Below are 25,324 nucleotides of genomic sequence, written 5' to 3'. Positions count from 1 at the left end.
TTAAAGTAGTCGCTAGATTATTCGCTGTTGGTTTGAGCGAGACAGAGTATATGTCAAAAAAAAATTAACCAGCAATCTGCGGTGTATATGCCTTTTCATGTGACACTGCCGAGACTGCACTTGTTTACAACCGCTGAACATGCCCGCATGTCCGAAGCTGTCAGCTGTTTTTTAAACGTCTCGTGAAAAGGCCTATTGTTCGAAATGAACGTTTATCAGCAATGGAGTTTCTGCTGTCCTATAAATCTCGCATAATTTATCAGGACCTAAGTAACATTTTTTCATGAATTAATTTCAGTACTGCAATCAACAGAACAACATGAAAGCTATTGATTGCAGTATTCAAATTAATTCATGAAAAAAAAATGTTACTTACGTCCTTTTGCAAAGTTAAGCGAGAATTCATGAAAAAAAATTTACTTAGGTCCTTTTGAAAGTTATGCGGGAAATGTAATAAAATGCGTAAAGCCAAAATAGAACTTTTTGGGAACTTGCAAGTGTTCTGATTGTTTAAGTTGACTTTTCGTAAATTTATTGGTCAATATTTAAGAAGTGCTGTAAAAAGAAAAGTGCATACTTAGTTTTTCCAAATTTGATTCAGACTATCTTTTGAAAAACGTCAAACTTGTTTTTACTGATTTTTTCAAATGGATATAATCGAAAAAAGACCCTTCCTACAAAAAAGTGTTGTATGGGTGACTATCGCAAAATCAGTCAAACTTTCTAATAACACTTTTTGAAAAACTCAAAATTGAACCCTAGACTAAAAAAAATCGATTTAAAAAATTAAAAGTCGATTTGCAAAAAAAACGCCCTTTTCGATTTGGACGAAATTTAGTCTCAAGATAGGTGATTATGTTCCCTACCAACCGTCCATACATCGCAAGCTGGGCACTTTGAAGGGAAAAAAAATTTTCTAACAAAAACTTTTTCTTGACGGAATTGATTTTTCAGTGTCTTTAAGGGGTGGATTTAACATATGAATACTATATACTCATATTAAGTATTCCTGTACAGTCAGGCATAGTACAATGTTTTGGTCGTAACTGGTTGCAACTAAAGAAGCTAATAATGGAATATAATATTTTTTTGAAGAAATAAACCCCTTTTTAATATTACTCTTAATTTAAAAACAAACTTTATTTAGTGACAAAATTAAACAAAGTATCATAAAAATAGATTTGCTTGGGGTTCTATAACGATGGCTTTCATTGGTTTAGTTTCGGATGAAAATACACTGAAAATAATTCCGACAAGAACAAGTTTTAGTTAAAAAAAACTTTTTTTCCTTAAGAGTGCCCAGCTTGCGATGTATGGACGGTTGGTGGGGAACATAATCACAAAATTTCATTTAAATAAAAAAGGGCGTTTTTTTACAAATCGACTTTAAAATTTTTAAACTGTTTTTTTTTCAGTGTAGGGCTCAATTTGGATTGTTTCCGATATTTTCACTAGAAATTTTGACTGATTTTGCGATGGTCACCCATACAACACTTTTTTGTGGGATGTGTCGTTTTTCTATTACATCCATTTGAAAATATTAACAAAAAAATTTCAGCTCTTTTCAAAGGAGTCTAGATTAAATTTGGAAAAACATTTTTGTTTTCTTTTCGGATCATCTGGTGATTTTTCATTTCTCATTTTTCATTTCTTACTTCTTACTTTTCACTCCTCACTTCGCACTTCTCACGTCTAACTTTTCACTTCTCACTGCTCACATCGGCCCATAGGGGAAAGAAATGGCAGAAATGACGCTTAATTTTTAAAAACAACATATGTCACCTTTTTTTCATGAATTAATTTGTGTACTGCAATCAAAAGCTATCATATTGGTCTGTTGATCGCAATATTAAAATTCATTCATGAAAATATGTTTCTTAGGTCATTTTGAAAAAATAAACGAGAATTTTCAGTGTATACATGAAATCTGAAAATAGGTACTTTTTAACTCATTAATGGGTTTCTATGTTTCTTTGTGAAGTTTTTTTCCGTGTAAGCTGTGTATTCTATGCTGTCAGTGTGCCGGTTTCGAATAAATTGTGTCTTGGGAGAACATAACCTAGAAAATCAATAGCTTATTTGTTACGAAATAATGATGTCTCATAACTCTTTGAATATTTACTATTTTTTGAGACGTGCCATCATTATGAAATTCAATAGCGAACAAGAAGAAAACATTCCCCATCGAATGCAACTTGTTGTAGCAAAATCGATTCAGGTTTAGTACTAGAAAAATTGTCTAATGTTTCAATGTGCACACACATACGCACACGGACACACACGGACAGACAGACATTTGCTCAGTTTGTCGAGCTGAATCGAATGGTATATAATACTATGGGTCTACAAGCGCTCTATAAAAAGTACGTTTTCGGAGTGAAATGAAAGCCTTTCTGGTACAACTTTGTTGTACGAGAAAGGCAAAAACATAAAATATTAGTAGGGTGGTTCAAAAAACGACCCAGCTCCAACACGCTCACTCGATTCCGTCCCATGCTCCGAGTGTCCTTCAAAAACCGAATTGAACAAAAACTGGTAGAACACAAGCCGGTTCAGGTTTGTATGAAAACTAGTATGGGAAACTAAACCTTTCATTGCACTAGGTACAGCGCCTCCCCTCCAAACGCTGGCGGAAAGAGAACCCACATAGCTGAAATCATTCCAGAGACTTCACTGGACGAAAATCGCACCGCAGGAAAGATCCATTGATAACGTAACGCAAAAAACAGCATTTTATACCCCGCTCACCCCCATGTCACACTTTTTGTATGAAGTATCTGCCCCTGGTGCGATAGATATCACAGACAAACTCTGGCTATTTTGTTGAATTAAGGTACCCCGGGCAAGTGGGACCTAAAGAACGCTAGTTCAGCAAAATTGTTAACGCATACTTAGAAAAAAAGTTATTCCATTAACATTACATTAACCACGGATACATCATTATATGCTTCCATTGTTGAAGTGTAGAGGTGTTGAAAGCCATTTATTCAATTACAAAAATGTTGGTAGTGCAAGAAATAATTTTACCTTCAGGACCCACTATCCCCTTTAGACGGGGCAAGTGGGAGCTATTCTGTTTTCTACTATCGAACGAAACTAATTTGAGGAATGTAGAAGATATACTGTTCATATTATTTCTGAGTATTAGTATATTCAGATCATGGATGGAGATTGGTTGCATGTCGGACTTTATTTTTGCAACAAGAAAGGGATTATAATGTTAGCATATATGAAAACAAGACAACAGCCGATTTACTGTTTATTGGGCTGTTGTCTTGTTTTCCATTAGCTTACTTTTGTACCAAATGTTTTAGGTGGCAAGGATAAGCAAATCTTTATTCACTTTTTGTATGAATAAATATTTCTTTTTTAGAACACAAATTATTACATAAATCAGTGCTTCAGAAGAAACGTTTTTATTCAGGCGATGCGCAGTGTTTTTAATTTGTAACAGAACAAAATAGCAAATTGATGTGTTAGGCATTTTATTTATCTGAATATTTTTTGAAAATAACAAAAACAAGACAAATCCTGTTGACCTATTGTGGAATAAATAGATTATTTGCACTGTAAACGGAAGAATATCGCATAGTTGAAACCATTGCTCTTCTTCATGCGGGAGATAATTTTCAGAATGCAAAATACACATTTGGTAATTAACTGTACAATACTTTTTTTTACAACGACATCAAACTGCATCTGATTCAGATCCATATTATACTGATGATGAAGTTATTTTTCACTAGACAACCATCTAAAAACAATTAAAATAGCTTTATCGGATATGTTGTTCAAATATGTCCCACTTGCCCCATGTATGTTAAAACTCAAGGGCAAATGAAAATTGCAGATTTTGGCTTTAATGAAAAAAAAATAAATCGTTTACGATGTTATACAATTATTTAGTTGCTCAAAATATTCACTTCCCACATCAATGACAAATTTAGAAACGACTATTTAGTTGGAAATCCATTGAAATAAAATAAAAGTAATAGATTTTTCCGCTAGATTAAAGTCATGATCATGCAATAGCATTAGTATGGAACCTTAAATGGTTTTGATTCCAAATATTTTTGTGACGAGTGAATTCGTTTATAGTTCTGCTTCACTTTCCTAGAATATTGTTACCATTAAAAACGTTCATCGATTCATCTGCAGTCAAAGTACCCACTTACCCCGTATTTTCACTTGCCCCGGGGTACCGGGGTACATGTTTCACTGATGCCTTCTGAGAAGCCTATTTATCATGCTGAAGACACGCAACCTCGATTAAAATCGACTTCCAACTATTGGAACGACCGTTCAATATGCATTGTCTATGGAGTTAAAGCTCTTGAATATTTCATCCAGTCATATGGTCTCCCCCCAATTTACTTATTAACAGTGCCAGAATTAGAATAATGTAAAATTCAACCTCGCCATATCAACTGTCATACAAACCTGAAACGACCTGTGCACGATAAGCCCCTATTCAAACTGACCCAAACCATCGGACGACACCCAAAATATGAAACATAATCGACTGAGCCTGGCGGAGCAAAATCATTTTTGAGCCACCCTAGTTATTAGTTTGCTGCTGTCGGTACCGGTGTTTACATTCGCTCCGCGATCAGTTTTTAATCGTTTTTTTCGGGCAAAAATAGCAGTTTATATAAAGTTTTCGGTTCAAACAAGTGACTGATTTCAAAAAGTGATGTTTAATTTGCATTCCATCAACATTTCGGGCTGCTCATGTGCGGAGAAGTGAGTAAAAACTTGATTTTTCCAATGCCCTTTGAGAAGAAGTGAAGTGCAGTGAAAACCCCACCAAATGGCGAACGGCTAATAAATTGGCACGAAACTGCTGATTTATGATATAATTCGAGCCGAAATACATAGGACTCTTTGAAGAAACATGTTCATTGTCACGGGAAATGAATAAATATGCTGTGAACAGGTAACTTGAATATTAAACTTTTGATGCATTCGAATGTTGGTGGGAGAGGAGTGCGGGAAGTGTGGGGTTGACCCGTGGAAGGTACGGTGCCATATTGACTGCCATCGTGGTACTCTTCCAACTATGTCCTTAAAGATCCTCGAAAGCTTCCTTCAAAAGGGTAAGAAGCCTACTTTCAAGAGGCTCGCAAGCGATCTTTCAATACGCTCGGAAGCCTCCTTTAAAGAAGCTTGTATGTCTAGTAAATAGGCTCGAAAGGTTCGGAAGCAGTCTCCCTTCAAGAGGCTCGGAAGCCTTTTTTAAAAGGCTCGAAAACTTGCTTTCTCTAAGAAATAAGAAATGGACCAGCCGTGGCTGAAAATCTTTATGACAAAGATACAAAAAAAGTTTTATTTCAATAGACTCGGACTCCTTCTTCCAATAGGCTCGTAAGCCTTTTTTCAAGAGGCTCGTAAATTTCCTTTCAAGAAGCTTGTAAGCCTCCTTTCAAAATGCTCGGAAGCCTCATTTCAATATTTGGATTTGGATTACATGTATAAGCCTCGAAAGCCTCCTGTCAAAGGCTCGGAATATTTTTTTTCCTTTTAATAGGCTAGGAAGCCGCCTTTTAAGAGGTCCGGGAGCCTTTTTTCAAGACGTTCAGAAACCTCCTTTTCAAATGCTCTGAGGCTTCCTTTCAAGAGGCTCGGAAGCTTCGTTTCAATACGCTCGGAATTATTCTTTCAAGAGACTCGGAAGCTTCCTTTCAAAATGCTCAGAAGCCTTCTTTTGAGAGGCTTGGAAGCCTCCTTTCAAGGTGCCTTGAAACCTCCTTTCAAAATGCTCGGAAGCCTCCTTTCAAGAGGCACGGAAGTCTCGTTTAAGGCGCTTCGAAAGACTGAGAAGCCTTCTTTTAAGAGGCTCGAAAGTCTCCAAAAGTCCGTCTTGTTTTGTATGAAGCTTGATACTTCAAACTTAATTTGAATGGAAAAGCTTCGTGGAATAACTCAAATTTCACACACCTTTTTTGGAAAACCGTTATGTTTTCAGGTCCGTTTTTTATAGCCTTTATATATTGAAAGTCGGCCTCATCGAGGCACAGTACGAGGCTCTCTCGTGTAAAGTACTGCACAATGGGGTCTTATCCGACCCCATCCGGGACGTAGCTGGTGTGAGGCAAGGATGTATTCTATCACCGTTACTGTTCCTCATCGTAATCGACGAGATTCTGGTAGGTGTGATTGACCGTGAACCAAACCGCGGGCTGCTATGGCAGCCTATATCCATGGAGCACCTAAACGACTTCGAATTGGCTGATGACGTTGCACTCCTCGCTCAATGGCACTCTGATATGCATAGTAAGCTCAACGAACTTGTCAAGCGCCATTACTTGCTGGGGGTTAAAGCGCCATTACTCGCTCTCTGAAACGAGATAAACTAAAATAAAATCAAACAAATATAATTAAATTATATAACAAAACTTCCTAACCTTGAACACGTTTTATTACTAATTCAATCAGCAATGAAACTGATTTGCCACACCATACAACTATTAAGTGTTGAACTTAATTTTAAAATTAAAAAAACACTTTAATAAAGAATTAAAAAAAACACCATACAACTAGTCGAGCGGATAAAGAGGGCCACTCTCAGCAATGCAATTCCAGCTACTATATCAGTCCCACCTGCACAATGTGCAGTATACTCCCCACTTGCATACAAGATCAATAGTTTTCATAGTTTGATGTCGTAGTTTGTCTATATTTACAACCCACGAGGGACTCTGCACATTATTCACAAAACCCCACCAATCAGCCAGATGTAAGCCCGCCCAGCTCAAAGGATCTCTCGTTACTAGAAAGTGTATCGCGGAAAGAGGAAGGGAAATTTTTTAACTCATTCTAAGGGTTCACACTCAATACTCATACACTAATCACGCAAGAGTTGAGAATAGAAAGCGATCCTTCTGTTTCAACAAATAATTTTTGAAGCCATTCATTACCATTTAGATGGAATTTATGCATGCTTCAATGGTATGAGATTGATGCAATCTTGAAATAATGTAGGAATCGAGATTTTCCCCTGCCTTGCCCTTGCGAGTACTAAAGGAGTTTGGCACACACTCAATCAACGGATTCCAGTTTAAACCAGAAAGTTTTAAGTACCGGTACTTTGGCAAACTAGATGTTGGTCAGGCGATTTGAAGCGACATTAGCTTATACTTTTGAATCAACTGGTAGGTTTTAGACAACAAAGCACTAAGGGTCTGTCTCATTTGGAGAATTAAACTTAAAAGTGACAGTTCAAAAATTAAGAAATCACCCCGTTATAAGAATGGCTGGTGCTACCCAGCAATTCCAACAGGACATCGATGGAGAATGATTCGATATCTGTCAAAAGTAATCTTGCTCTGCGAGCAGGGTTATTTGATAATTATTGAAATGTCACTTTTAAGTTTACTTTCAGTTTAATTATCCAATTGGGACAGATCCTAAGTGTCGGCGAATCAGAATTCTGGTATGGAAAGTACGTGGAGACGCGTAGTACATTGTAGGTTAGTATCACTAGGGCGTATTTCCAAACCAAAATGTTTCATCAAAATGTGGAAAATTTCCGGGGGCTGCTGTTACCTGCCTATTGATTATTTCGACATTTTTTCGTCTAAACTACATAAGGTCTAGCTTTGAACATCTCAAGCACGGTAAATATAAAGGAAAACTCAAAAAGCGTTTTGCATCAGGGGAGGGGCGGCGTTTTGGGGCATCTTCCCCTGTGGTGTGTACATGCACACCAGTGCACTTGACGCAAACTAGAGAGTCCATCCCGGGATAAAAAATCCCGGGATTTGCTAAATTTCGGGATTTCCCGAATCCCGGGAAATATTTTTTGAAATCCCGGGACACAGGGGCCAAAAACAAAATCAACGGCTTCAAGAAATCAAATAACTTTTATCATTCAAAAAGTCTTGAAATTCTGCAAATAAAGCTACAAACCAGTTGTTCTTTTCTTTGCTTCATGAAAATATATGCCCGAATCTTGAAGCCAATAACAACGCCATTGCAAAATTGCCATCGCGAAATTAAGCAAATAATCCCATAATTTTCCGTATCAAATTAAGACAAATGAACCCGACTGGTACATTCCAAAAAGATATTCCTAATCACCCATAAAACATTTTTCTTTATGCTGCCGACCCATGCTGCGAATACACGCAATGCGCTCATCTTTGCAATATTACTCAATCGGGTAAGAGTCGGTGGAAAATAAATACGTATACCCGTCTAAAGACAACTGCATCAACTGCAAGCGCGTGATGTGGTAAAGAAAGATCAATGTAGGTAATGAAATCTTCACTTTGGGTGTGATTATTTTTGAGCAACCGCTCGGCGGCGGTGCGTCGGTCTCGGTCGCGGTCGCGGTCGCTCGGATCAATCAGTTCATAAACTCTTGCATGAGGACCTAAATGATGGACAATAAGCCGCCCAATGTCCCAATGGTGTTTGATCCAAAGATACTGTTTCTATACCGATTTTGCTACACATCTAACCGCAATTGATGGACGAGTGGCTGCGCGGTGATCCGGCGCCAACGCGCGATGCCCCAATAAAGTGCGGGTCTGTTTTGTCAGTAAACAATAATTAGCGCATGAACCAAGTTGAAGTATAGGCTTGTTGCGTAATTCAATTCGTACTTCTGCATATTTTTTATCCATTCTGGACGCGACAGTCTGGACTAATTACTGCGCATTTGGAGGACGAATCTCAAATGCGGTCTTTAGCAAATACTTCAACGAATTAAGCAGCAGAACAAGGTCAAACTTGTTGTAGGATACAAGTATGGTTTTGATCATTTAGTCAGAGTTTGACTCATTTGTCTATATTACTCCTTTTAGCGGCAGAATTTCGAAATGGGTTGTTTGGTGGACTTTTACTGCAATGTTTGTCCTAATCTTTGTCGAACAGTACGTTGCTCAATGCACTATGGTCCAGGATACAGATTTACGTGGAAAGACGCATTTTGCGCCAAAACTATATTTTTTAGAAAAAACTGTTATTCTACAAAATTGTTCGAAATAGTAAGGCCATCATTATGGTTCTACCAAAAAATAGAGTGACCCATCATATAAAAAAAATAGAAAATATATTTTTTATTTCTCAGAATACTGGCATGTTATATTCTACAAAGTTGTAGCGCAGTTTATTCCCAGGCTATTGACATCCTATTGTTTAGCCCATCGCCAGATCGTAGCCAGGATGTCCCGGGCTATAATTTTTTTTCATATTTACTGCGTTTCAATGATGACAGCGGGCTATGTCTATTGATGATGATGACACCACGCTTGACACCGGCTCGCTTATTCCAATCAATTTTGCCAAAAAAAGTTTTTCTGTAGCTCTTAAATTGGCTGATTTAGAGCAATTTTACCTAATTGGATTAGGTGTACCTCAAGTTTCACCAATTTTACTAAAATCATGTTTTTTCAAATAAATTGATATAACTCGACAACGGAAGATTATAGGAAAAACTCAACTCAACGGAAGTTGAGATTTTCTTTTCTTAGCAGTATGGTAAAACTAGAAATACTACACTAAGAGATCAGCGAAGACGCCATCTTGTTTTCAATCGAACCGTCAAAAGTTGTTCCAATTCAACTTGTTTACATCTTGCATCCATAAGAAGCAAGCAAAAAGTTCAAGAGCTGCCAGTTTTATTTTTACGATATCATGCATTTTCAATTTCATACGTTGCCATTTCAACAGTTTTTCACTCCGCCGGTCTCTGGTTACCCGAGCAAAGTTTGAAATCAAATTGAAATCAAAATTTGCTGTCATGATGTCAATTATTTGATTACTCCAGTTGATCTCGTTTTGTATGGATTAACGGTTAACACAGCAGAAATGAGAGCATATTTTTACACTGTGAAATCATACTGAAAACAAATTTTGCTATCAATGAAATCAACATGATTACTAAATTTGATATCATAAGATTTTTAATTTGATATCAAAATGAGTATTCAATTAGATTATTTTTATGAGCATTCATAACAACAACAGCATATTTTGTTTGCAGATTGCTTTTAATTTTCGTAAAACACATTTTAGATAATAGACAGCATAATTTGATGTAAAGCTGCTATCATTATGATAACTGAGGAATGCATATTGAAAACATGTTGCGATATCAATTTGTATTAACTAACCATTGACATCAAATTTTGTTTTCAATATAATCTCAACAGCAGAGCTTAATATCAATTTGCTCTTATTTTGTTAACCGACTTTGCTCGGGTATAGGGTGGCTAGGTAAAACGCGAATATTGCAGAAATACTGCGAATACAACGTGCCCACACATCATCTATTCATCGACTTCAAAGCCGCATATGATACAATCGATCGGGACCAACTATGGCAGCTAATGCACGAACACAGATTTCCGGATAAACTGACACGGTTGATCAAAGCGACGATGGATCGGGTGATGTGCGTAGTTCGAGTTACGGCAAGGTGATGGTCTTTCGTGTCTGCTATTCAACATCGCTTTGGAAGGGGTAATACGAAGAGCAGGGATTAACACGAGTGGTAAAATTTTCAATAAGTCCGTCCGGCTATTTGTTTGTAATATTCATGTCCGTCCGGCTTCGCCGACGACATGAATATTATGGCACGTAACTTTGAGAAGATGGAGGAAGCCTACATCAGACTGAAGAGGAGGAAGCCTACATCAGACTGAAGAGGGAAGCTAAGCGGATCGGACTAGTCATCAACACGTCGAAGACGAAGTACATGATAAGAAGAGGTTCAAGAGAAGACAATGTGAGCCACCTACCACGAGTTTGCATCGGTGGTGACGAAATCGAGGTGGTAGAAGAATTTGTGCACTTGGGCTCACTGGTGACTGCCGAAAATGATACCAGCAGAGAAATTTGAAGACGCATAGTGGCTGGAAATCGTACGTACTTTGGACTCCGCAAGACGCTCCGATCGAATAGAGTTCGCCGCCGTACCAAACTGACAATCTACAAAACGCTCATTAGACCGGTAGTCCTCTACGGACACGAGACCTGGACGATGCTCGTGGAGGACCAACGCGCACTTGGAGTTTTCGATCTATGGTGGGGTGCAGATGGCGGACGGTACGTGGAGGAGACGAATGAACCACGAGTTATATGAGTTGCTTGGAGAACTATCCATCGTTCACACCGCGCAAATCGGACGACTACGGTGGGCCGGGCACGTAGCCAGAATGTCAGACAGTAACCCGGTGAAAATGGTTTTCGACAACGATCCGACGGGCACAAGAAGGCGAGGTGCGCAGCGGGCAAGATGGATCGATCAGGTGGAAGATGACTTGCGGCCCCTACGTTGACTGCGTGGTGTAGTGGCGACGTGTAGCCATGGACCGAGCCGAATGGAGAAGACTCTTGTATACCGCCCAGGCCACTTGGGCCTTAGTCTGGATAAATAAATAAATAATACTGTGTGGACTGTATTTAGTTGGATTTCTGTGACCGAACGATTCCGGTTTGGTTGGATCGAGGGAGCGTGATTTTGACGAGGTCAGCGACTGCAGAACCGTGAGATGATTACGAAGAAACTGGATGATGTCTTCGTACTTGGGAACCTCTGTCGATTTATGATGAGTTTCCCACTGCTTTAATGTGGATGGATCCAGTCGGCTACAAACCATGTAAGCCAATAACATGAACCAATTTTTTGTTGGGGTGTCATGGACTTGCGAAGTTCCCTAGTAAGAAACCCATGGACCCGCACGAAATCGTTTTCAAACTCCTGTCGAATTAGGCGCTTGCCCGATCAGCAATGCATAACAAAATTATAACTCAATTCTATCGATGGTTGTTATTTAAAACAACGTGTTATAATTAGATAATTCGATAAAAGTGTGTCTTCGGCCAGTTTTATTTCATATCAAAACTATAACAACATTAGTTATGTATATTTACACAAAATAATTGCCTACATTTTTTGTAGATATTGGAAAAAAGCGGAAGTAATCACCTCCAGTATAACTTGAATCTATGTTTATAATAGCTAGTACAAAGTTAATTGCCTACATTATGGATGGAAATCTGTCGTTGTAACTTACCAGATTTTTATACGTGATGTCGGCAATTACATTTGAAGTAGATTTTTTACAGGATAATTATAACAACGTTTGCGACCAAACCACTGCGTCAAATACTGCTCATCGAAATCCGTATGCCGCACACCAAATTGTAAACAACGCCACCGTTCAATGCTTTGCAAAGGAACGATCCCGCAGTCGGAAACAGAGGTACCGCCACATCAAAAGATTACTGCAGCAGTCGAATTTAATCCTGCGGTATCATGTTCGACCAACGTCAAAAACATCAGTTCGTCTGTTGTCATCGGACTATTACCCTGCCGTAATCTGGCAAAGTGACGTATACGCCATTTTCCAAAAATGGTGTTAACGAGTACTACTCTTCTTACTCTTTAACAGAAAAATGGAATACATGTATGTTGTAAAATGGCGCGTACGTCACTTTTTCAGATTACGGCAGTACCTACTGCTCTAGTACGAGTGAAGCAAAACGACGAGTGTGATGATTGTCAGTGGATCGCAGGCCAATCTTGGTTTGCATCGAAGCAATGCTAACTTAATTGTCACCGGGATTGGAAGCTGCTCATCGGAAACCACCAGAGGAGTCGTAGACTTGCAGATTTCGTCTCGTTTCCCTTACGACATGGTGCTATACGTCAAAGGTTATGTGCTGTCCAAGTTTCCGTGGATTACACCAAACCAGCAATTGAATCCTAAACGGTTGACTCGATCCATAAATTTAAACTACAAAACTAAAAGTTGACTCGCAATAAAAACCATACGATTATGAAGTTTTGTAGTCGGGTTTCCTGTTACCTGATTGCACCATCACAGGAAAAAAAAATGTGAGTTGTCAAAACGTTGAACGATGCTAAATTAAACATGAAGACACATTCAACCAATCTGCAACTTAATTTAGACAAACAATTAAATTTTGAAAGACGCATTGAAGTTACATGGTGAAAAATATGCAACTTAATGATTTTGTTTCATATTTGCAACATGAAGTGCAGTATTATTTGTTTGTTTGTTTCCAAGTGTCAAACACGTACTGCATTGCAATTTTAATGAAACATTGATCACAATTCGAACGTTTTTGACATCTTGATGCAACTTTTTTGTGCTATGATGTTTTTCCAATGCCTTTAATGAAACTGAATAGAAACAAGGTGCTTTTAGGAAGATGTTGCGTGTGCTACTTGGGAATTGGATTCATTGCAGCTAGCAGATCCAGAATTTGGTGAACCAGGAAGAATAGATAAAATTCTTGGAGCTGATGTTGTTCTGGCAATTTCGGAAGACGGCAAGATTAGAGATGATTCGGGATTACCCGTGGCGATAGAATCAAGTTTTGGTTGAATCATCGCTGGCCAAGTTTTCGAAAGCAACGAGGTGAACTGCAATACGGCTATCGTTAAGCCCTCAGTACACTGTTTGTTATGATGACAAACATTTGTCAAGTCTGCCTGAAATCCATGTCGATTTCTAATCAGTCTGATAGATGTCCGGATCAGCTTGACAAATATTTGTCATTATGACAAAGAGTGGACTACGGGCTTTAGTCTCAGCAGGGATAAGAACATCGACAAGGTGCTACGGAAGTTCGGGAGGTAGAGGAAATCAACAAGCCGAAACTGTTAACACAAGACGAGCAGCAAGCAGTGAACATTTTCGACACCACGCATCATCGGGATGATACCGGAGGATTTACGGTGCGTCTACCATTCGACGAAAGCAAACCAACGTTGGGGAAATCTTTACCAGCGGCAATACAGCGACTGAAAGCAATGGAGAGGAAGTTTGCAAGAAATCCAGATTTCAAAAGAATTTAAGGTGAGTTCAAGGCCGAGTATCGTGACCTTGATCACATGGAGCGGATTAGAGATGACGAGGTGAACGTTTCGTCAGAGAAGAGTTTTTATCTTCCACATCACGGTATCATGAGGCAGGATAGTGTTACCACCAAACTGCGAGTTGTTTTTGACGGTTCATGTCAATCGTCAGCTGGAATTTTATTGAACGAAAAACTACTGACCGGGCCGAAAGTTACTGAAGATCTTCCCATTATCCTCACCCGTTTTCGTAGCTATGCGTTTGCCTTCATGGCGGATGCTGAAAAAATGTATCGGCAAATATGGATACATCGTGATGACGTCGACTATCAGCGAATTGTATGGCGACCAGAACCGGGCAAACCGATTGAACATTACCGGTTACTGACAGTTACGTATGGAACATCTTGTGCGCCCTACCTTGCAGTAGAAGCATTGCGGCAAGCAGCACGTGATTCATGTACACAGTATCCAGTCGCAGCAGATCGTGTCCACAAAAACGGATGTTGTTCGGATTACTGCGGAAGCAGGGTTCCATTTGCGAAAATGGTCGGCAAGCGATTCTCGACTATTGGAAGGAGAAGCGAAGGTTGATAGAAGAGCGTCAGTTCCTGTGCATCTACATCAAGATACGTAGTCAGTGAAAGCATTGGGCATACTGTGGTATACGTCTGAAGACGCGTTTAGATTCCAGTTGAAATTCAACATTGACAGGCCATATACTAAACGTCAACTTCTCTCGGACTCAGCACGACTGTTTGATCCAATTAGGCTGGATTTGACCAATAATTGTGCGAATCAAAATCATATACCAAAAACTGTGGTTGTATGATTTGCAATGGGACAATCCACCGTTTCAGATGAAGCATCCCATAATTCTCCCGAAGATCCACCGCTACACGAAGCTACTGATATTAATGTTGTACTGTAAAACCTGCATGCTGGTCCGACGCTGCTCATCGCCACACTGAATCAGCACTATTGGGTAATCGGATGCCAGGCTGTGGTGCGCTCTGTTTTAAATACTTGCGTACTCTGTGTGAGTTGGAAAGCTAAGGGCGATGACATACTGACGCGTCGAGCGATGCGGAGCGCGTCCAACCACTCGTGAAGCAGAATATCAGCAAGAGAAATTCTTTTGTCTTGGACGCATGTGCGCACGCAAACGCGTGAGTATGTCATCGGCCTAAAACAGCAAACCAGTTGATGGGAAGCCTGCCTTCGATTCGAACCATTAGCAGCAGGTGCTTTTTTTTTTTTTTTTAACTATTGTGTTTATTTGACAGGCTCAGGCGTGTATAACACTTAACGGAGCCGAGACTTTATGATATTTACAATCGATATCATCTTATTATCAACAGTTAGTAAGGGGAAAGGGTATAGACCAAGATACTCGTGGCGACTCAAGGTTAGATTGCGTAATTTCAGGACGGACTAGGTTGGGATTTAGGTTTGAGGTATTTCAGCTGCTCATCCGGGTATTTGACGTCAATAACGGTATGGCGTAGCGTCGGGCTCGAGTTGTGGTTCGTCAGGGAGCATCTTCCGGATGGCCATAGCTTCGTATTACACAGAACAATAAGACAAAAAAAAACGAGAAAGAAAAAAAGATAGGGGAATTAGACTTTTATGTCAGACGAGCAAAGAAAGGCATAGATGGCCTGCATATAAACCACATCGCGATCCCCCAAAACACCTCTTACTTCCCTGTAGGGTTGTTTACCTCGGGCCACAAGGGTATCCAATAGTTGCTCTCTGGAGGCGTCGTTTTCCGAGCAATACCAAACTACGTGATCGATGTCATCGTAACCGGCTCCACACCTACATAGGTTGCTATCAACCAGGTTTATTCTATAGAGGTGTGCGTTTAGTGAATAGTGATTGGACATAAGTCTCGACATCGTGCGAATGAAGCCTCGGCTTAAGTCCTCACCTCTGAACCACGCTCGCGCAGAAACTTTAGGAACTATGGAAAAGAGCCACCGTCCAAGTTCATTGTGTGACCAAATCATTTGCCAATTTTGAAGAGTACTCTGACGGACTAATGGGAAAACTCGTTGTTCGAGATTTGTCTATCATAAACTTCACCTTCCTGTGCTACCATGGGGATCTTTGCTAGCGAGTCCGCCTTCTCATTGCCATAGATTAGGCAATGGGATGGGACCCATACAAAGGTAATCTTGAATGATCTTTCGATCAAATCACGCATCTGCTCTCTTACAGTTGTAAGAAAGTAAGATGCGTGCTTAACAGGTTTCATCGACCGGAGTGCCTCGATAGAACTAAGACTATCCGAGAAGATGAAATAATGGTCTACGGGCTGATCGGAAATTATCCCCAAAGCGAAATTAATTGCTGCCAGCTCAGCAACATAAACCGAACACGGTTCTTGAAGTTTTCGGAAGGTGGTTGAATTTACGTTGAAAACACCGAAGCCAGTGGATCCGTTAATGCGAGAACCATCAGTGAAATATCTGTTATTGCAATTGACATGTTCATATTTTTCAGAAAAAATGGAAGGGATAGATATTTGTCGAAGATGATCTAGTATTCCTTGAATAGCGTGTTTCATGGACAGATCGTATTCAATTGAGTAACTGTCGTTGACGAACTGAACTCGAGGTGGATTATAACATGGAAGACAGAGATCTGACGATATGTAGTTGAGATAGACTCGCAGGTATCGTGAACGATGAATCAGTTCAAGCATATTATCGAAGTTTTCTAATACAAGTGTGTTACTTGTTCCACATTTGATCAGTATTCTAAGTGAGAGCTCCCAGTAACGGTGCGGTATAGGAGTGACTCCAGCAAGCACCTCGAGGCTCATGTTATTCGTTGAATGCATACAGCCAAGGGCAATACGCAAACAACGGTATTGAAATCGGTCCAATTTGATTAGGTGGCTCTCAGCTGCTGAGAGGCAGCAGAAAGAGCCATACTCTAGAACAGAGAGAATAGTCGTTTCATATAGTTTGATGAGGTCTTCCGGGTGAGCGCCCCACCATGTTCCGGAGATAGAACGGAGAAAATGGATCCTTTTTCGGCATTTCTCTAACAAATAATCAATATGGGTCTTCCAGGTACACTTAGAATCAAACCAGACCCCAAGGTATTTAGAAGATAAAGATTGGTTTATGTCATCTTTCAACAGCTTTAGTTTCAGTTGAGCAGGGTACCGCTTCTTAGTAAACACAACCAATTGAGTTTTTTGCGGAGAGAACTCGATCCCTAAATGTCTGGCCCAAACAGTCAGGTTATTTAGGGAATTTTGCAATGGTCTTTGCAGGACTTCTGCACATGAACCTCTTAGGGAGATCACGGCATAATCTGCAAGTTGTCTAAGCGTGCATTGTCCTTCCAAACAATTGTCAATATCTTTAACATAGAAATTGTAAAGCAAGGGACTTAAACATGAACCTTGGGAAGGCCCATGTAGCTATTTCTGGAAGTTGTCAGAGTGCCGAGAGTAAAGTTCATGTGTTTTACTGACAACAAATTGTACAAGAAATTATTCAAAATAACGGGTAATCCACTACTGTGCAGATTTTCCGACAGTACTTCTATGGAAACAGAATCAAAAGCGCCCTTAATATCCAAGAAAACTGAAGCCAGTTGCTCCTTGTGCGCATAGGCCAGCTGTATATCTGAAGAGAGCAACGCTAGACAGTCATTTGTTCCTTTACCTTTTCGAAACCCGAATTGAGTATTTGACAGTAATGCATTTTGCTCGACCCAATGGTCAATTCTTGAAAGGATCATTTTCTCCAATAATTTTCTCATGCATGATAGCATGGCAATCGGTCGGTATGAATTGTGATTAGACGCTGGTTTCCCAGGCTTTTGAATAGCTATTACTTTGACCTGGCGCCATTCTGGTGGTACGATGTTGTACTCCATGAAACAGTTGTACAGGTCAAGTAATCGTCTTTAGCGATATCTGGGAGGTTTTTTAGAAGATTGAATTTGATATTATCGCATCCCGGAGAAGAATTGTTTGATGAAAGAAGAGACATAGAAAGTTCCAGCATTGAGAATGGTCCACCCAAAGAACCGGGATCAAGCGTAGATTCTCGAAATAGCGGTTCAGCTGGTACGGAATCTGGACAGACCTTTTTTGCGAAGTTGAATATCCATCGATTGGAGTATTCTTCACTCTCGTTGGTGGAAATGCGGTTCCGCATGTTGCGGGCCGTTTTCCAAAGTGTTGTCATTGAGGTTTCTCGTGATAGTCCCTCGACAAAACGTCGCCAGTAGCTACGTTTTTTAGCCTTTCTTTCAAGCCTCAAATACTCTTCGAAAAGCTCAGACCTTCCGTGTTTACGGAAAGCCTTGAAGGCATCAGATTTCTCGGAATACAACTTAGTACATTCATCATCCCATCCAGGAGTGGCTGGTCTTCTTATGACAGATGTACTTGGAACGCGTCGTTTCTGAGCTTCTAGTGCGCTTTATGAATCAATTCGGTAAGGAATCGATACTCATCCAGTGGAGGAAGAATATCAGTTGATTCAATACCAATGTTTACCGCCGATGAATTTTGCCAGTCAATGTTTTTCGTGAGGTCGAAAGGAACATTAACTGGCATTGATCGTTGATAGCCGCTTTTGATTGTGGTGACTATCGGCATGTGGTCACTACCATGGGGATCTTGGATTACCTTCCACGTGGAATCTAATGATAGTGAATTAGAGCATAAAGACAGATCTATTCGACTTTCCTGACCTTGAGGTCCTATTCGAGTTACTTCGCCTGTGTTCAAAATATTCAAGTTGAAATCGTCGCACAAATCATAGAAAATAGGCGCTCTGTTATCGTCTCTAGTTTCGCCCCATGCAATACCATGTGCATTCATATCACCCAGTATTAAAACTGGGGATGATAAAAGAGAGACTGCGCTCCAAAGATGCCGACGATTAAGTGAGGCATTTGGGGGAATATACGCTGAAGCTATGCAAAGGTCTTTATTCTTTACATTTACTTGGCAAGCTACGATTTCTAAACCATTAACAGTCGGAATGGGAATTTTGTAGAAAGTGTGACATTTTTGATTCCCAAAAGAACGCCACCATAATGATCATTCCGATCTTGGCGAATAATGTTAAAATCGTGGAAGTTGATTTCATCTTCAGAAGAAAGCCATGTTTCACAGAGTGCAAATATATCGCAATCGGAGTTGCGAATTAAAAACTTAAACACGTCCAATTTATGTTTCAGACTATGACAGTTCCACTGCAGCACAGTGATTGTATCTTGTATGGCCGTATTATCCATCGAAAGATACAAGTCCTGCTAGAAGGGCCATGAAACAGTCAATTGCTTCAGATAACTTTCAACTGTTGGAATAAAGAGGTCAATGATTGGCCTCAATGAATTCGGAATATTGAACAAGTTCAAAATACGATCCACAAGATCCTTAAAGGATATCAATCCTCGCTTGGACGAGATTCTTTTCTTAGAAGTGCGAGTAGCAGTTTTCTGCTCAGAGATATTCCTTGCCTGATGTTTCTTTGTAACATCAGTTTTAGGCAATGGCGGGAATGTCTTACTGCAACATGGGTCAAAAGGAGCAGTATAGACAGGCTGCTTCGGAATTTTAAATAATCCCCCATTACCATCAGATTTCGGCAAGCTTCTAGGATGATTTTTGTTTTCTTACGGCGCAATCCCGGGAAGACAGTTTCTTCCTCTTTTCGGGTACGTGTACCTCCGCAGAATCATCCATATCGGCTACGTCAGAGTCCGATTCGTCTATGGAAATGACATAATAAAAATCACTTACTTGAACGGCAGCTGAAATAGCAGCCGTTGCGTTGGCAGTTGCGGATGTGTCTTGCGACTTCACCATTTCTGCATACGACTGCTTAGAGCGCTGTACTAATGAACGCTTAACTTTTTGGGTGCGCTTTTGTACACCGGACATTCTTAGAACCATGGGGAGGGTCCATGCCACAATAAGCGCACTTTGTAACTTGTTGTTGGCAGGACTCTCCCTATGCCTTTCAAAACATTTGCCACAACGGGGCTTGTTGTCGCAAAACTCGGCAGTGTGCCCCAACTGTTTGCAGTTGGTACAATTGAAAACTCTGGGTACAAAAAGACGCACCGGAAACAACATATTTTCGATATCTACATATTTTGGGAGTATCGAACCGGCAAACGTTACCCGTAGCGAACCTGACTTCGAATATACTTTTTACCATCTACCATGGCTGCTGAATGCAATTCCTTGCAGTCCAGAATATCCACGGTAGATTGCAGGGCATTCTTTAAACGGCCTTTTCCTGCAAGCACATCCTTGCAAGTCAGGCTCGCTGCGTTAATTACGCCTTCAATCTCGACCTCCCGCGAGGGCACATAAACCAAATATTCCACATTATAGTTCTGGTCTTTTGCGATAGCATTTGCATCCTGGTATGTAGGTGCGGTTACACGTAGTTTGTTCCGATTGATTTGATGAAAATCAGTTTTCGGAAAACGACGCGTCAAATCACGTTTGATTCCTAGGAAATCAATACTTTTCACTTTCTGCCGAAAGTAAACAACCCAAGGCCCAGGCGAAGAAGCCTGGTAGAATCGCGTGCGAACGACATTGTCTTTGGGAGGCGTCTCGCCTCCGTTTTCTTCATCCATGAATTGTAATACAAAATCCCCCAAAAAAAATAGAAGAGAAAAAAATAATACTAATAGGTTTTAATTATAATAATAACAAAACAAACACACACACAAAAAAAGAAAAGAAAATTCAAAGTTTTTAAAAATAATTCAGGCAACCTTTTTTGCGTTTCGTCCCACTCTAATGCAACGGTGCCACCCTTGCCTAACGACAGGCAGAGCACACAAAAGCTTCACCACTGGTGCGTGGATGATAGTTAAACGAATGCAAAGAGACAATGGGATACAATCTTTTACTTAGCCTGTTTGCTGCCTACCCGAGTAGGTAGCTTTGTCGATGACGACCTGATGCTGATTGATACTGATCGTCGTCGCAGCACTTGATGAAAAAAAAACAAACTAACGAGACTGCAATAGCATCGCTAGAACAGCTCGCTTCCTTAACTAGTCGGCTGGATAAATCACCTTGTAACTAGCTTTACACTCGCGTAGGCAACTTAACGATATAAAAACAACCCGCCGAATACTAAACGGGGGAAAAAAAACTCTAGCGGTATAAAGCGCGTCACGTGATGAGACACGGGAGTAAAATACGTCCGGCTCGTCCAGAAACACGACAACACGGACAGAAAACTGGTTACATTGAACCAAAAATTTTGATTGTTGTTTTTAAATCGTTACATTTTATAGAAAGTATGACAAAGCTTATTGTTTCAATAAGGTTAGTTGAGATAATATCAATGACGAAGTATTATTATTTCTACAATACTTCTGAAACGAGCTTTTTGAAAAAAGCTTGAAAGAAATTGTTTATACATTTGAAAATAACCCCAGTATGATTTTGTAAACAAAATTTAATTATCAAAATGATTAGGTGAATATGAAGTTGAACTTGTTGTTCATTGAATACACCATGTCTACTTTGCGAATGCCGTATGATAAATGCCACGCACTTTTATGTCAAACCGCTGTTAGCTGACGAAGTATAAAATTGTTTTGGTGTTTACGTTTTGACAAGGGAAGTGATTTGAGCAAAAAATTGCTTGATTTGAATCCAAATTGTACGTTTACAAAATTTCATTCCACTCACTCGAACGAAATTAAATTTTAGCATGTTCAACCTTCAGCAAGTCGATTGAGTTGCTGAATTCCTCACCCTGTCGAAACGTAGCATTAATATAATAAATGGTAGTTATAACACGTGTAATGTAATGTAATACTTTTTTTTCCCAACTAGGACATTGCTGACTTGAGGCACTTCCTCTTTGTTCTCTACAACAAATTTACAGGGATTCCAATATGTCGCTAAATAGCTTAATCAGCATTATTAATTATTAATCAGATGTTTGATAAATGTTTTCGCTTAACTTAGCAAATGCTGCTCGATAAATGCAATGCCATACGCTAGGAGAAGAATGAATTTTGTCATTAATAGAAAAAGGAGAATCATGAAAAATATTTCACAGCGAGGTGTAGCTTTAAAAAATAGGTTTGGATTTTCAAAATTATATTTATTCAAGAATAATTTACAGCTTGATGTTAGAATTTTGATTATCGACATTATACAATATACATATATTAAACAACTTTTTCTTGAGATAATTCCGGATATGGTACTACTTTTAATGTCTATTAATTATTCCCGCCTAATAAATGATTTTCAAAAAATCTCTGTTTGTAATTTTTAAAATTATTTCAAATATTCCATCGGGGTCGTACACTTATTACGTAAGCAATTTTTCTGGGATTTTCGACTCCCCTCCCACATGTAAGATTTTTTTCATACGAATGATTTTTTATTTATATAGTGCGTAAGAAAACGACCGAACCTCCCTCCCCCCATAAGTGCTTACTTAATATATGTGTACGTTAATTACCTGTTAATTGTTCTTCAAAAATAATTAGGAATTTTGAAGTGTTCGGCTAGATTTTAGTGTAAACAGTTGTGAAAGTTTTGAAATCCTGGTTTTCATCAAGGGTTTTCAAAAATGTTTTGATAATATATATATAATATATACCAACGATTGTTACATTAATATTTGTCATTCATCAAGGTAAGTGTTTTGCATTTTTGGCTTTAATTAGAAATATTGTTTTAATCATCTTTTGATTGTTACAGGACATAAAACTCTGTCAACACTCTGAGGAAATTTATAGTTCTGCTGGTTCAATAAAATCCGCATTATGTACCTGGAGGCCTGAAGCACTAAATTGAACATATAGTGATACGTTGCATGATAAGTACGCTTCTAAATCGGTAAGCAAATTATTTCGTTTTCATTCCAATTTGCAATAACAAAAAAAGTTTGCTTTCAGATCAGAACTAATTTCATCTCTACCACGGAACGCAGGCGGAAGTTAAAATAAAAATGTGGGCTGTACCGTTCTTTATACTCCCAAAATTGTTGAAAATAATAAATACATTAAGCATAAAGACAATAAAATTGAAAATATATAGGGTAACCGTACCCTTAGTGGAGGTAGCACCAATAGTGGAGGTAGTGGGGTTTTAATGAGATTTATCATAATTATACACTATACGATGGTTTCAGTTGATGCGTCGTGCTTTAAATATCATGTTAAATGCAACTAATCTTAAGATTTCGCTTGAAAAACTATTGAAAACAATGATTTTGCTTAACAAAATTGACTCCCTTGCACCTATAGTGGTGCAACTGTACCAATAGTGGTGAGTCTCATAAGAAACCAATGGATAGCACCACTATAGGAACCAAAATTATTTTTTACCGCCACTAAAGGAACAGTGTACCCATAGTGGTGCAAGCAATATTTGGTAATTGTTGATGTTAAATGGCATCTATCTCACTTTTGTTAGCAAATTTATTAGTTTATCTATTGACTAAGATATTAAAGCAGTAAATTTCCCATAACTACCAATTTTTAAAAAATATTTTCTGTTGTGGATCTACTAATACCTCCACTATTGGTACCGTTACCCTAATCAAATTGAATAAAATAATTCAAAAAGAAAAACCCATCAATTCAACAATGGCGATGTTTGAATTCAACATAAATCTCTTGTTGAATCAAAAATATTATTGTAGTTCAACGAAACTTTCCGAAAAGCTCTTTTAAGCTCACGCTTTCCAAGCTTCTATAAAAACAACAATATTGGATTGTTGAAACAACAATAATTCTTGTTACCGCCAAAACAATGCGAAAGTCTTTTTGAATTTATGTGAATAATTGTTGTTTTTAACAGAGTTTTTTCTGCGTGAAGGAATGAGCAGGTGCTTTGAAAATGTTAGAGTTGACTAAGCCGGATCTGTCACAAGCCAGTCTACTAATCTACTACGATCCGTGAAAACTGTTAAAGGCTATATCGCAGTGTTTGTTTGCCTAGCAACCAAAGCCGTACATTTAGAGGCAGTTACAGATATGTCGGCCAACACTTTCATAGCAGCGTTGAAACGTTTTTGCGCTCGTCGTGGACTTCCTGGTCAAATTTGGTCCGATAACGGAACTAATTTTGTTGGCGCCGATCGCCAGCTTAAGGAACTTCTGGTATCTGCTACATTTAATTCCGAAGTCGGCCAATTCCTAAGTTGCTTGGGAATACAGTGGAGTTCCATCACACCGTCTGCCCCCACATGGGCGGTATTTGGGAAGGAGCAGTCAAAAGCATGAAGAAGCACTTTCGAGTTGTACTGGGAACCAACATATTGAATTTTGAGGAGCTATTGTTTTGAGCCAAATTGAAGCATGTCCAAACTCAAGTACATTTCAACGCTTCAACCTCGAACGAAATGGCACAAGATTGAGGACAATCTGAAGATCGGCGACCTTGTGCTAGTGAAAAATGAGAACACACCACCTGCTTGCTGGGAGCTTGCTCGGGTTATAGCAACTCATCCGGATCGTAACGGCATCGTTCGTAACGTAGATTTGAAGAGAGGCCAAACTATCTAAAAACGGCCAATCCATAAGCTGGTGATTCTTCCTACTAATTGAAGCATCCGCCTCAAGGCCGGGAGGATGTCTATGGTTATCAGGGAACTGAATTCAACCCTGGAAAAGAACAACACTATTTTTCAAGTAAATCAACATGTATCAAATATTTCCAAGAACAGGAAGCGGTCCTGTCATATACATAAGCAATAATGTCATTGTTGTTTGACTTCAGTTTTTCAAATAAAGAAGAAAGAGCAGACATTTTTGTGCATCGCCTAATCTTTATTTTTATATTTTCGTGAGAAACCCGAGTTTAGTTCGGCGAAAACTTCGCGTCTATTTTCGTTAGTCGTGCCTTGTCCACTTCCGCTACATTTCGGTCCGCCAACACAGAGCTTCTGCTCTTTGCTTATATCCCACGTTGCGCCACAGACCAAGACAGCGAATCTGCGATCGTAGTCACTCGATCCGACAATATCGAGATTATCGCGATTGATATTATTATCGTTATTGTCTCGCGACGATCACTCGCGACTATTCAGTCTATGTCCCACACTACAGTTAACTATTCGATCGTACGCAGAACCGCGAATCGAATGGTCGCACAACACCGTTTTTTTTTTACACTAAACGGTTTATCCGACTCGAAGGACTAAAATGTAACCGCGGCGAAGGTGGGAGGACCGAATTTAGTGGTAGAGTTCTTTCACTGCACTGAATAATACCTGCACGTAACTTGCAATGACTACGAAACGATAGATTTCGCGATAGGAATAACTGAAGTACAGAGCGACGTGTACTGTTCAACGATTTATTACCAAACTGATTTGATACTGGATTGCTTATAGTGATATATGGAAATTACATTATTGAGAGATCAAAAAAGGCCTATCCGAATATAGATCGGATTGGTTAATCTCACACTAGCAGATGGTTAGTGCCAAAGAGAAGTTCTGATATTAA

General features: G+C 39.3%; 1 protein-coding gene across 3 annotated transcripts in view; it reads left to right on the top strand.

Annotated features, from left to right (window-relative positions):
- The window catches only part of LOC134220658 (major royal jelly protein 1), a 248,982-nt gene that overhangs the window by 221,046 nt on the left and 2,612 nt on the right, over positions 1–25,324 (top strand). The gene's annotated exons all lie outside the window — the stretch shown is intronic.

This window comes from Armigeres subalbatus, chromosome 1 (genome assembly GCF_024139115.2).
Source record: "Armigeres subalbatus isolate Guangzhou_Male chromosome 1, GZ_Asu_2, whole genome shotgun sequence".
Taxonomy (NCBI): Eukaryota; Metazoa; Arthropoda; class Insecta; order Diptera; family Culicidae; genus Armigeres; species Armigeres subalbatus.
Note: the sequence above shows the minus strand (reverse complement) of the source record. Positions and strands in the feature narration are given on the sequence as shown.